Source organism: Silene latifolia, chromosome X (assembly GCF_048544455.1).
Source record: "Silene latifolia isolate original U9 population chromosome X, ASM4854445v1, whole genome shotgun sequence".
Taxonomy (NCBI): Eukaryota; Viridiplantae; Streptophyta; class Magnoliopsida; order Caryophyllales; family Caryophyllaceae; genus Silene; species Silene latifolia.
Genome location: NC_133537.1, coordinates 316,920,491 through 316,932,587, shown reverse-complemented (window position 1 = coordinate 316,932,587; position 12,097 = coordinate 316,920,491).

Here is a 12,097-nt window from a genome sequence, read left to right as displayed (position 1 = left end):
CAAGGGAAAATCTAAGAAGAAGGGTGACTCATCCAACCAACCTCCACCAAATGCACCACCCAAACCTTTTAAGGGGGATGAAGGGTTACCAAACAACCTTAAGACTCACTTTAGGTTCCTTGAGAGTAAGCCCCTACCGATCTCCAAATTTCTTCACCCGGAAACCTTGAGGGATTTGGGTATTTACGACCACACCCTTGCCTTCCTCACCAAGGTGGGGTTAGAGAAGTACATTAACCTTCAACTTCGTACCTACCCCGGCAACGGCGCCAAAATTTGATAAGCAATAAACTAGGTCGTTAATATACTAGAATTAAGCTACCAAATTAACAATTTATAAGCCAAACTATACTCTAGACTACTCTAAATGATAAAGTAATATAGTGCAAGTAAGGGTCGAACCCAAGAGAAGGTCTTTTAAGCTAAGTACTTGAATTGTAAACTATTGATTACTAAAGACAAGATTATAAACAAACAATGGTTATTCACAATGACAAACAATAGAGGGACATAAAAAGGGGGGTTTTTGAGTTGATTTGCAACATGAAACAAAGTGAAATTTGCAATCTTAGTCTAACAAGCAATATAACAAACACTTGGTGAGTAAGATGATTCAATAATTAAGAGAACTTGGTGCAATCCTCCCTTAGTAACCAACAATGATAAAGCTTGACTCTTTTATAATTCTCCTAATTTCTACCCAATACTATCACCTCAAGATGTTGATACATGCAAATTAAACCATCTACACATATCCTTCAAGCTTAAGCAACAAATCATTAAACCATGACAAGAGACTAAGCATGAGCATTAAGAATTCAACCAAAAGATGAAGCTAGGATCAATTCCTCATAAGATTAAACCATACAAATGAGCAAAAGACATGAACTTTCCTATTTGTTGCATGAATCCTTTAAACCAAATCAACAAACAACAAACTTGCTTCAACAATCCCAACTAAATTAAACCATTTCATTAGGATTTGCAATAATCAAGTAAATAACATGCAAGGATGGCCAACCCAAACAATCAATTACTCAACATAAGAAATAAAGCACAAGAAAAGTTCATTAGATAAATAAGAGGAGATTAAAAGAGTCTTACAAAACCAAAGTTGGAAACTTTGGATGAATTACACCAAGATGGGAAGGATTTAGCCTTCCATAGTCTTCAAAACCCAAAGAAATAAAGAAAGATTACAACTTTGCATCCAAATAGTCTTCTAAATTATTACAAGATTAAACCCTAAGAATGAGATTAGAAGAGATGATATGATGGTAGGTGATAATCCCAGGTCTTCAAACTTCTCGGGTATATATAGGGCTTCACGAAAACCTAGAAAGATTTCCACTTAAGAAGCCCACAAACGAGATTAGAAAAACCCGCAAAGCAGAGCTGCGCAGGCTGCGCAAGTATTGTTCCAGCCTGCGCAATATTGCGCACCTGCGCACCCTGTTTGCGCAGGCTGCGCACTGGCTCGCATTTTGGGATTTCTATTTGCCACGAGCTAGACCTCTTCAATTGCCTTCATTTCTTATAGTCTTCATTCCTACCTCTCCCAACTTGTTTCCGGGTTACAAGTGGTCTTCTTGTGCCTTATCTTGACCTTTGAAAGGTGCTCTATTGCCGCTCGGGTTCCATGCATAAGGATTATGTGCTCAACCGAGTAAAAATGCACAAGTTACCACCATATAACCGATTGCCAATTGTTAGGAAAAGTGAACCAAACGACCCATATTAAAAGACACGAGGGTGATAAAATCACCCTCTTAGACCGACACAAAACAATGCTATCACCCGGCTTCGCCCGGGCTACCTCTACTTACCATTAATTTTTTTTTTTTCATTAAATAAGATTACTTAAAGTTACATAACGCATAAATTTATCATTATAATATTTTTCTATGACATATCCTAAAATTACGATTAAATAAATTTTGAGGCAAATTCACTACTTCCGCTATTAATATTTTACTCTTATTAATGAAACAATAGTAATAATATGTCACTACTTGCTCGTAATCATTGTTTCTTTCATTACTCTCACCGTAATTATTGTTACTGTCACGACTGCCGCATTAATATTGATAATTTCACTACTCCCGCCGTAATTATTGTTACTTTCACTATTGCCGAATTAATATTGATTATTTTACTACTCTCGTCGTTGTTTCTACCACTTTCACTAATCTCGCTGATAATATTGTTACTTTTACTATTCAAATAAGTGATTACTATCATATTACTGAGGAAATTACTTTTACTACTTAGGCATGCAATTTTAAGAGGATTATATATTTATATAAATATATTACATATATGCATTAAATCAATTTGAAAGAATTATGCAATATTATATATTATGGAATTTAACTTGAATTATTTATAACCTACTTATATTATATTTTTGTATGTTAAAATAATTAATAGATCTAATAAACTATAAAGTTTAATAAAATTGCATAAATTTTAAATTTAATATATAATTTTATGATGATAATAATTAATACCATAAGTGTGCATGTTTATACTAATTAATTATTTTATTTTAAGGAAATTGACTATCTTCTAGTCTTCTATAAATATTTAGGAAAATTACCAAGCATCTTCTTTCTTTTAGTCTCCTTAAAATTGACCCTCTTAATTAATTATTTTATTTTAAGAAAATTGACCATCTTAATTAATTATTTTATTTTAAGGAAACTGACCATGTTTTAGGTCTCCTACAAATATTTAGGAAAATTACCAAGCTTCTATATAATTTAGGGTTTTTTTTGTCAAACACAACCTTTAAAAAAAAAATTCTTCCAAACACCCCCTTTAAAAAAAAGTTTGTAAAACACAACCTTTAATAAATTTTTTGTTGTCAAACACGACTTTTTGGCTGAAAGACTTAGAATTTTGCAATGGGGTAACTTTCAATCGATATTTGGGATAGCAATTGATGTCGGTTTGAGGTATTCTTGGACTCGTTGGAAAGGTGGAAATACAAGCTTTCCATGGGTTATCAACACGATTGTCAAAAGTGGCCTTATATGGGATCTATTGTTGTGTAAAGTAAGGCTGGTCGGAGAGATTAGCGAGTGGTTGGGGATTTTTAGTGGGTCTTTTAAAGAGGTTATGATGCTTTGTTTGGTCTGAAATTTGGTATGTAGGTAGCGGGGAGTGCAAGGTAGGTCTTAGTTGTGTTTTTTGTGGTGGTTGTTGGTTAAAAGTGGTGGTTCGAGGGGAGTTAATTTGAAGGTAAAAAACATTCAAAAGAATGTCAAAGTAGGATTTCTTTTTTGTGAGTCAATTCACTCATCTCAAACCAACACTTACAACAAACAAGCACAAAAAACAACACAACTACGGCCTACCTTACATTCTCCGCTACCTACATACCAATTTTCAGACCAAACAAAGCATCATAACATCTTTAAAAGACTCACTAAAAATCCCCGACCACCCGCTAATCTCTCCGACCAGCCTTACTTTACACATCAATAGACTCCACATAAGGCTGCCTTTGACCATCGTATTGATAACCCCTGGAAAGCTTGTATTTCTACCTTTCCAACAAGTCCAAAAACGCCTCAAACCGACATCGTTTGCTATCTCAAACATCGACTGAAAGTTAACTCATTACAAAATGTTAAGTCCTTCGGCTAAAAAGTCGTGTTTGACAACAAAAAATTTATTAAATGTTGTGTTTTACAAACTTTTTTTTTAAAGGTGGTGTTTGGAAGAATTTTTTTTTAAAGGTTGTGTTTGACAAAAAAACACTATAATTTAATTTTAACCCAAACTATATAATATTTGCATTGAGATCCCTTAATCGGGTCCATCACATGGTGCTAGTGATTTAAAACTATATAGTATAATTAATTTGTACTCCCTCCAATTCGCCATTTTCTTCCCTATTTCCTAAAACGGTTATTCAGGTTTTCTTCCCCTTTCTATTTTTGGTAACTTTTTACTCTTATTTTATTCATACCTCTTTCCTATTACCCCACCCACCCAACTCTTTTAATCCTATTTTATTCCTTACTTTAATATTGGTGGCCCACAATTCATTATTTAACTCTTAATTATTCATCCCTCTCTCCTATTATCAAACTCCACCCAACTTTTTATCAATATAATACTTCATTTCTTAATCCTTCTGCCCAAACTAAAGAGGAAGAAAATAGAGGATTGGAGAGAGTATAACTTTAATTACATTAAAATCTCTTGATTTCTGGATTTAATATATAGTATTGATGTAAATAAATTATGAGTATGTCTAACTTAAAATTATCTGAAACAAAAATGTGTAGAGCAAATTGAGGAAAATGGATATGAAAGAACATGCAGCCATGCAGGCAATGAAAACAATACAACAACAAACAACAACATCAGAGCCTTAATCCCAAAATAATTTGAGGTCGGCTGACATGAATCATCTTTTCGAACCGTTTATGGGTAAACGCACACCTCAAAATGCGAATAAAAAAAGAGAAGATGAAAAACAAAAAGGAAGAACGAAAATGTAAAATGGATCATATGCACTTAAATGAGCATTATGTATGGCCCATTTAATAGATTCTAGTTGGCCCACTTTTAATTTTTCGATTAATTTCCACATTATTGTCATTTGGTCTACACCGATCCACCACCTCCCCTTCATCATCACGGTTATCATTTAATCGCAAAGTTAAAATTAGATTACAATTCCTAACATTATTATTATTACTAGTGTGGTGCCCGTGCGTTGCACGGATTTCTAAAATAATTAGGTTTAAATCCGTGTAAAAAAATGTACGGGTCGTATTGTCGTAGTAGTAGGCGCTACCATTGGATACAGAAGTTAAATAGTTTAGAATTTAAAATGTGTACTCATTATGCTAAATATTTTATTTATGATATACATTACTTTTTATGAACCTATGGTGGTGAAAGTAATTGGGGTAGGCTCACATATAATGAAAAAAATACTCATTTATCAAGATTACACATATGGTTGACCATTTACATTTAAAGTCCATGGGTCGGTCCAATTTTTTATAACTATTAATTATCAGCCTAAATGTGATCTCGCTTATTGAAATTATTCGATCATTATTAATTATAAAACCCTTTCAATAGTATTAAACACTACATAAATACGAATCTTAGTTAAGTAATTTATAATTTGACACTATTACTACCCTTCCCTTTCGACTTTCGTTGGCTTTTGTGTTAAAACTAAAGGTAAGTAATTGACCGGAACGAAGGCAGTATGAAATAATTTAATTAGGATTATCATTAAACTGCTACTATAGATAGAACTATGTTACAATCGTTTACAATAGATGTATATATAAGAACATATCAACTTGTTAACGCAAATAAAATACTCTGTATTAAGTTATCCTTAAATGGCTCAAATACGATACATCGTTTATGATAAATGTATATGGGAACATATCAACTTTGTTAACGCAAACAAAATACTCTGTATTAAGTTATCCTCAAATGGCTCAAATACGATACACCGTTTATGATAAATGTATATGAGAACATATTAACTTGTTAACGCAAATAAAATACTTCGTACTCCCTCCTATTCATTTTAACTCTTCCCCTTTCCTTTTTCATATATTCATATAACTCTCCCCCTTTCCTTATTTAGTAAAGTTTTATATTTATTTTAATCACCTTATCCCACAACAATACCCCACAATACTCATACTTCATCTTATTTTAATCACCTTACCCACAACAATACTTATTTTAATCATTTTACCCCACAATAATACTTTCCCTCTCTCCAATTACCTTACATCACCACAATACTTTACAATAAAATAATCCTCCCCTTAATTTGCGTGCCTTTTTGAAAGGGGAGAGTTAAAATGAATAGGAGGGAGTACTAAGTTATCCTAAAATAGCTCATATACGATCCAAGAAAATAGTAGGATGATACAATTGGGTTCATAACCAAATCATATACTCCTAGTACTTAGAAAGAGACTAATACAGAGTACGACTATATTTTTGCAAACATAATTAATTAACCTAGCTACTTCTATATTTCACCTGAAGCAAAACAAATCACCTTAGGCATGTTTTTACCCGGTTTTGGTCCCTTGACCGAAATAGGGCCCAAATAAGAAATCCGTCTAAGAAATGTGGAGCTTTTTCGGCTTGAAAGTATTCCATGAAGAGTCTAGAGTATTTTTGTCCAAGAGCTTGTGCCTTGGGAAGGAGATAATCAAAGAGAAAAGCAAGGAACAAAACCGGTGGGGCTAGGCCTACACGGTTTGCAATGGTAAGTACAAGGGTCACTTTCAAGTCCCTTTCATCCTTCCTAAATTAACCAAGACATCCACAAGGCTCCTTTTGTTGCTCTACTACTCTTGCACAAGAATGGCCGAACCTCTTTTGAAGCTTCCAAGAGTCCTAATTATCATTGTCCTCATTAGTTTACTTTCTTGTTTTTCCTTTAAGATTTTTAACTTGTGTAAGGCTTTAGGCCACCTTTTGAAACCGGTTTCCTAGGGGTCTTTTGGACCGTTAGATTACTAGGTTAGATGGATGGATAGGATTGTTTTGCTTAGCCTATAAAAGCAAGGCATTCCTTGTTGTAAAAATCAGATTTTTGATGAATGAACAAACACAAGTTACAAACCATGATTTCTACTAAACCTCTTTTGCTTAGTGCTTAGAGTCGGGTATTCTTCTTTGCTGTGTGCTTGAAGATAGTCCTTGGATATTTTTCTTTGCTGTGTGCTTGAAAATTATCCTTTAGTCTTAACCTAGTGGCTGTGTGCTTGGGTTAATTCATATCCTAATCACGCCTTTACTCTATTCGATTGTAAAGTTCAGGATTTCCGTGGTGCCAGACAGTTCTGTCGACTGTTCGATTGCAGTTTTCAGAGGTTCTGTTGAGTTTTCATTTGTTTTTATCACGATTAAACAGTCCAAAACACTGTCCAAATCGAGTCTGTTTCAGTCCAAATTCGAGTCCCTAGAGTTTCACTTCATCACCTCACCATCACTCTCATGTTATCTCTCTTATTTTTTTATTTTATTTTTTACCTTCTTTCACAGATTTAAATTTTTAGCCTGCCAATTAATTCATCTTATATATTCAAAATAATTATCAAAATCGTTAACCAAAAAATATTCGATCAAGTGAATCTGAAAATTTGTTGATATGAAGTTGAATATTTTCATATTTGATTAAGTGTTCGATGTGATAATGTTAAATGTTTTCTTCAGTTTGATCGACTCATCAATTCGGTAAGAGTACATGCATGTTGTTGATGTCGATTTGTAATATCATCTGATCCTTGAAATTTTTCTTTAAATCAATTTTTTTTTTTTGCAATTTTATTTCGTTTTTTCTTTTTCGAAAGTCATTTGATGTATAATGTATGGTTTTTAATGCAAGTATAATATAAAAAGGAATAATAATGAAGAGATGAGAAGTGTAGTAGTAAGAGTCTTAATTAATTGTTTAGACATCATAGGGGACCCCACGTTAGGAAAAAAAAGTCAACAACCAATAAGAATCCTTTAAAGAACCCGTCTTTTATACTATGTAGATTGGCTAAATATATGATGTGTAGACTGTTGAATACTTTTAATGATCATTATTTCTTCAACATGTAATTTTATTCGGTAAATTTATTGACACTTGGATAACACGTTTTTCTCCTTTATATAGTAATTTTGAGTGATTGGACTCACAAAACAAAACAAAAATGACAATCCATTTGTATTTTAATTCAGTTATTATTGCATGCGGTTACATATAATATGTACATGTCTTCTATCTTTTAATCTTTGTACTAAAGTATGATAAATGACTAATATAGATGTGGTACACCATTTGGCCTCTTTGATCTCCATTTTTCGGACCTCTCATCCCCACCTTGCCTCAACCACGTGTTGATGTTCACCATTATTGTCAATGGCTCTTGGAACATTTCTAAAAATGAGTATTTTTTTGCTCTTTTTTTATCATCTAAATATTCTTGTTACTCATTTTCTTTTTAACTCGTCCTGACTGATACTTAGGTCACGATGCTCCTTTAAAAAATTAAGTTTCTCCTTATTTCTCTTATTCTAAAGAATGCTCTTACCCTCGCCTTTACACTTGACAAAAATGACCTGGTCCGAATGACCCGGACAAAATAAACCGACCTGAATCCTACTCACATTTGATTTGAGGACCCGAATTTGATTGCCGAAACCCGACTTGACCCCATCCTATTTACCCCAACCCGAATGTCCTGAATGTTTATTATCAAAAACTGATCGTTATACTCAAATAACTTGAAAACAATATATCCAAAAATCACTCCACTTGGCTAGAATTATTGCAAACCCGAACAACCCGAACCCGAATTGATCTGACCCGAACCCGACCTTATTGACCTGCCAGACCTACGTCACCTTACCTTTCTTCTCATGGCCCAAACTTAGATATTTAATTTTTTTTTTTTGGTATAAACCATCCGGTTTAATCCGGATTCGAGTCAGGTAGGACCTTAAGGGCGGTAAAGCTCTCCCTCATGAATTTTAACACTGCTGCTTTCCCAAGGTTCAAACCCGAGACCTGTGGTTGAGACCTGTTGTTAAGCTGGAACAACTCTTTTCCAGTTGATCCAAGTGCTCAAGGATAACTTAAATAGTTAGTATGGTATACTCACACCGTATTTCTCTTTTCTTGTAGCATGCTTGGTGCACTTTATACACCCACATAATGATACCCTTTCCTCCTCGGGGTGCTCGCCTTATTTCGCCGCCTTCTTGTGGCTGTGTCGCCATCATTCTGAGATATCATCCACATTATATGGGATTGTCCATCTCTTCACAATGTGTATGGTTTTTGTCATCTCTAGCCTAGAATCTGTCAAAACTTTAATCACCCCAAGTCATCTTGATTTACTCCGATCTTTTCTCTTTAATCATTTGGTGGCTTTAGTCAACTCAGTGTTAGACCCCTTTGACCCGCAATGGCTTTCTTCTACTCATTTTCATTGCTCTTCTAGGTCTCTTGTCAATAGTCTTAAAGCCCACCTTCAAACACCGGCCAACTCAATCTATAAGTCTCATCCCGATTTCCCTTGAAACAAAATCAATGTAACTGCCTCCTTTTGCGTTACTTCTCTTTTGGTGGGTATTAGTTGGATTCCTCGTGACCATTTAGCCAACGGTTAGAAGAATGGACTTTCAAGTGTACTGCTTTTACCACTTTTGAGCGAGCTACTTGCTATTCAAGTTGATCTTGTTTCTTGTGCGTGAGTTAGTTCATTTTTCGGCTCAGCATGTCTTTTTTGCTACTTCCTCATTCCACTTTTATTGTCATCTTTTTTTCTAAAATTTATTTCAAATTAATTGTGACTTGGGTATGCTAAAATCGGTGGCTACCACGATTACCCCGAATCTTTAAACTATCACTCCCTTTATCGTAATGATGGTGTCCTCATTCTTCCCAATTAAAGGGTTATAGTAGTAATTTTATATCTATTTCATAAATCTTACCAAAGTAGAAAGTAGGAAAATAAAAGTAGAATGAAGGAAGTATTATTAAATTAAATTACAATATAAAATGGTGGTATATATTTTATAAACGGTGAGTAAGGTATAATATTACTTACATATTAAAATTTTAGAAAGAGAAAAATAGTGTTGAATATTAAGAATGTCTTATAAATATTTTAAATTCAAGTGGATAAAGTATAAATGACTTTACAATTAAGATGATTGAAAAAAAAACACAAATTAAAGTCATTGTCAAAAACGTTCCAAGATCCATTGACAATAACATAGAACATCAAACACGTGGTTGAGGTGGGGAAGAAAGGCAAAAAAAAAGGATCTAAGAGACTTAAGGATGTACTGCATCTATATTAGTCATTTATCATAATTAGATATAAAAATAAAAGTTAAAACACTTTTAATAGACTTCTTATATGGCAGAATTGAACATCAAATGAAAAAATAACAAAATCATATCGAACACTATGAGAATAAAAAAGTATGCTTACGAATATGACCGATCAGTGTAATTACAATTCAATATGATGCCAGGTAATGTGTAAAACCATACTCCATAAATAATGGAAGGAAAGATAGAAGGGAAAGACAGATGAACACTTTTTCATTTAAAATGAAAGTGTTCTAAAAAAGTTTTAAACTACCATGTCGCTTAAAAAAAAAAGTGAACTACGTTTTATTCTCTCATTTACGAAGTCAAATATAATACAATACTTAATAATATGTTGTATATGTTGTACGGTGTAGAACATATCAATTCATGGACTATACAACCAGATGTATATGTTGTACGGTGTAGAACCTTAGCTTTGTGTCAAAGTATCCGAGCTTTATATTAAAGAATATGAGCTTTATTAGTAAATATTGAGTTCATTCATTTACACATTAAAAACATGAAATTTAAATTAACTCAGAAAAAATGCACGAAAGCTCAAATTCTTATACTTGGTTGTACCATGCTTATGGTACAACTGGATGTATAATCCTATTTGTGATATTTTATCTTATTTATGACGACATATAGCATTTTAATTCAATTATAACTAAAATTCATATTCTCACTCATCTAAGTTTATATATAATTATCACAAAAAAGATTTTTTATACATTTCATGTTTTTTTATATCTTATATCTATACTCTCAATTTCAATATCAAGTTATTTATTTTAATGTGTAAATTTGTTTTATTTTATTTAGTGGTAAATTAAACCGAAATTGAATATTGTGAAGTACTCTATTGAAGATTTAGATTTCTAATTCTTACAAATAAATAACAAACTTGGGATGAACATTTTTTGAACTTGCCTTCAATGCTATTGAGGAGATTGCTCCACCTATCAGTTCGACACTTGAGATGTAAATGACATTAAATTTATTTTAATCTTTTCATGTGTGGAATATGTCGAGAGCAATTTTTATTGCACGACTTATTATTGTAAAGTTATATATACGAAATTCACTTTAATTTGTAATTTTAATATGACATTTTAAAATTTATAATCTTTTATTTAGAATATTCAACTAAATACTTGTACAAAATTATAATAATATATTTAAATATTACTAATTTTATTACGTGAGCCCCCACGCAACTTATTGTAAATTATATGTCAAATATGTTGTTGTTTAGACCTTCTAGCTAGATCTCGTGACGCATATAACCTCACCCTTATTACTCCCTTCACCTTGATTACATTATCTCAATTTTTTTAGTTAATCCTAAACCAAGTGTTGATTTTTCTAAATATATATATATATATATATATATATATATACATATATATATATATATATACATATATATATATATATATATATAGAATTAGGTTCAAGAGAGTCCACCTTAGAATGGTAAGTCCATGAGTCCTATTCTAGACCTTTAGATCAAAAACAATGAAGAGTTGAGATTAAAACAACATAAAAGACTGAGATATAAAAGGAACAAACCCTAATCCTACACACTCACTCTCATTTTCATATCCTCTCACTAAATCATCTCAATCTCTCTCTAAGCAATCCTCATCCCTCTCTACACCCCTTTCCTCCGATCGCCGCCATTCCTCGCCGGCGACCCTCCAACAACCGCCACAAGCAGCGCACCTCCGCCTTCTCCTCACTCCCTCCACACCAGATCCGCCTCGCCGCCTCCATCCCACCCACCACCGCCACTTGCCGCCTGCTCCCTTTCTTTCACGCGGTTTCCCCCCTTCTCCCACGCCACCACGCCATCACGCCTATTCTTTTTCTCTTTTTTTTTTCAAATCTGAGAAAGTATCCGGTTGTTGTTGTTGTGGGAATTTTTTTTTTGTTCGTTTCAGATCTGGCCGCGGGGGAGGGTGGTGGAGTGGTTTTTGGTCGTGGTGGTTGTGGTCTTTTTTAGATTTTTTTTTCTTGGGGGGTTGGTGGTGGAGGTAAGCAGGAAACCGTGGTGGTGGTTGTGGGAAATATCCGTAAAATTCCCTTAAATTTTAGGACTATAACGTAAATTTAACATGCGATTTATGGTCATAAACGAAATACAATAGAGAAACGATAAGGAACAAGAATTAACCTCGGGTCCTTTGAGATGCGGCCTAAGAACAGAAA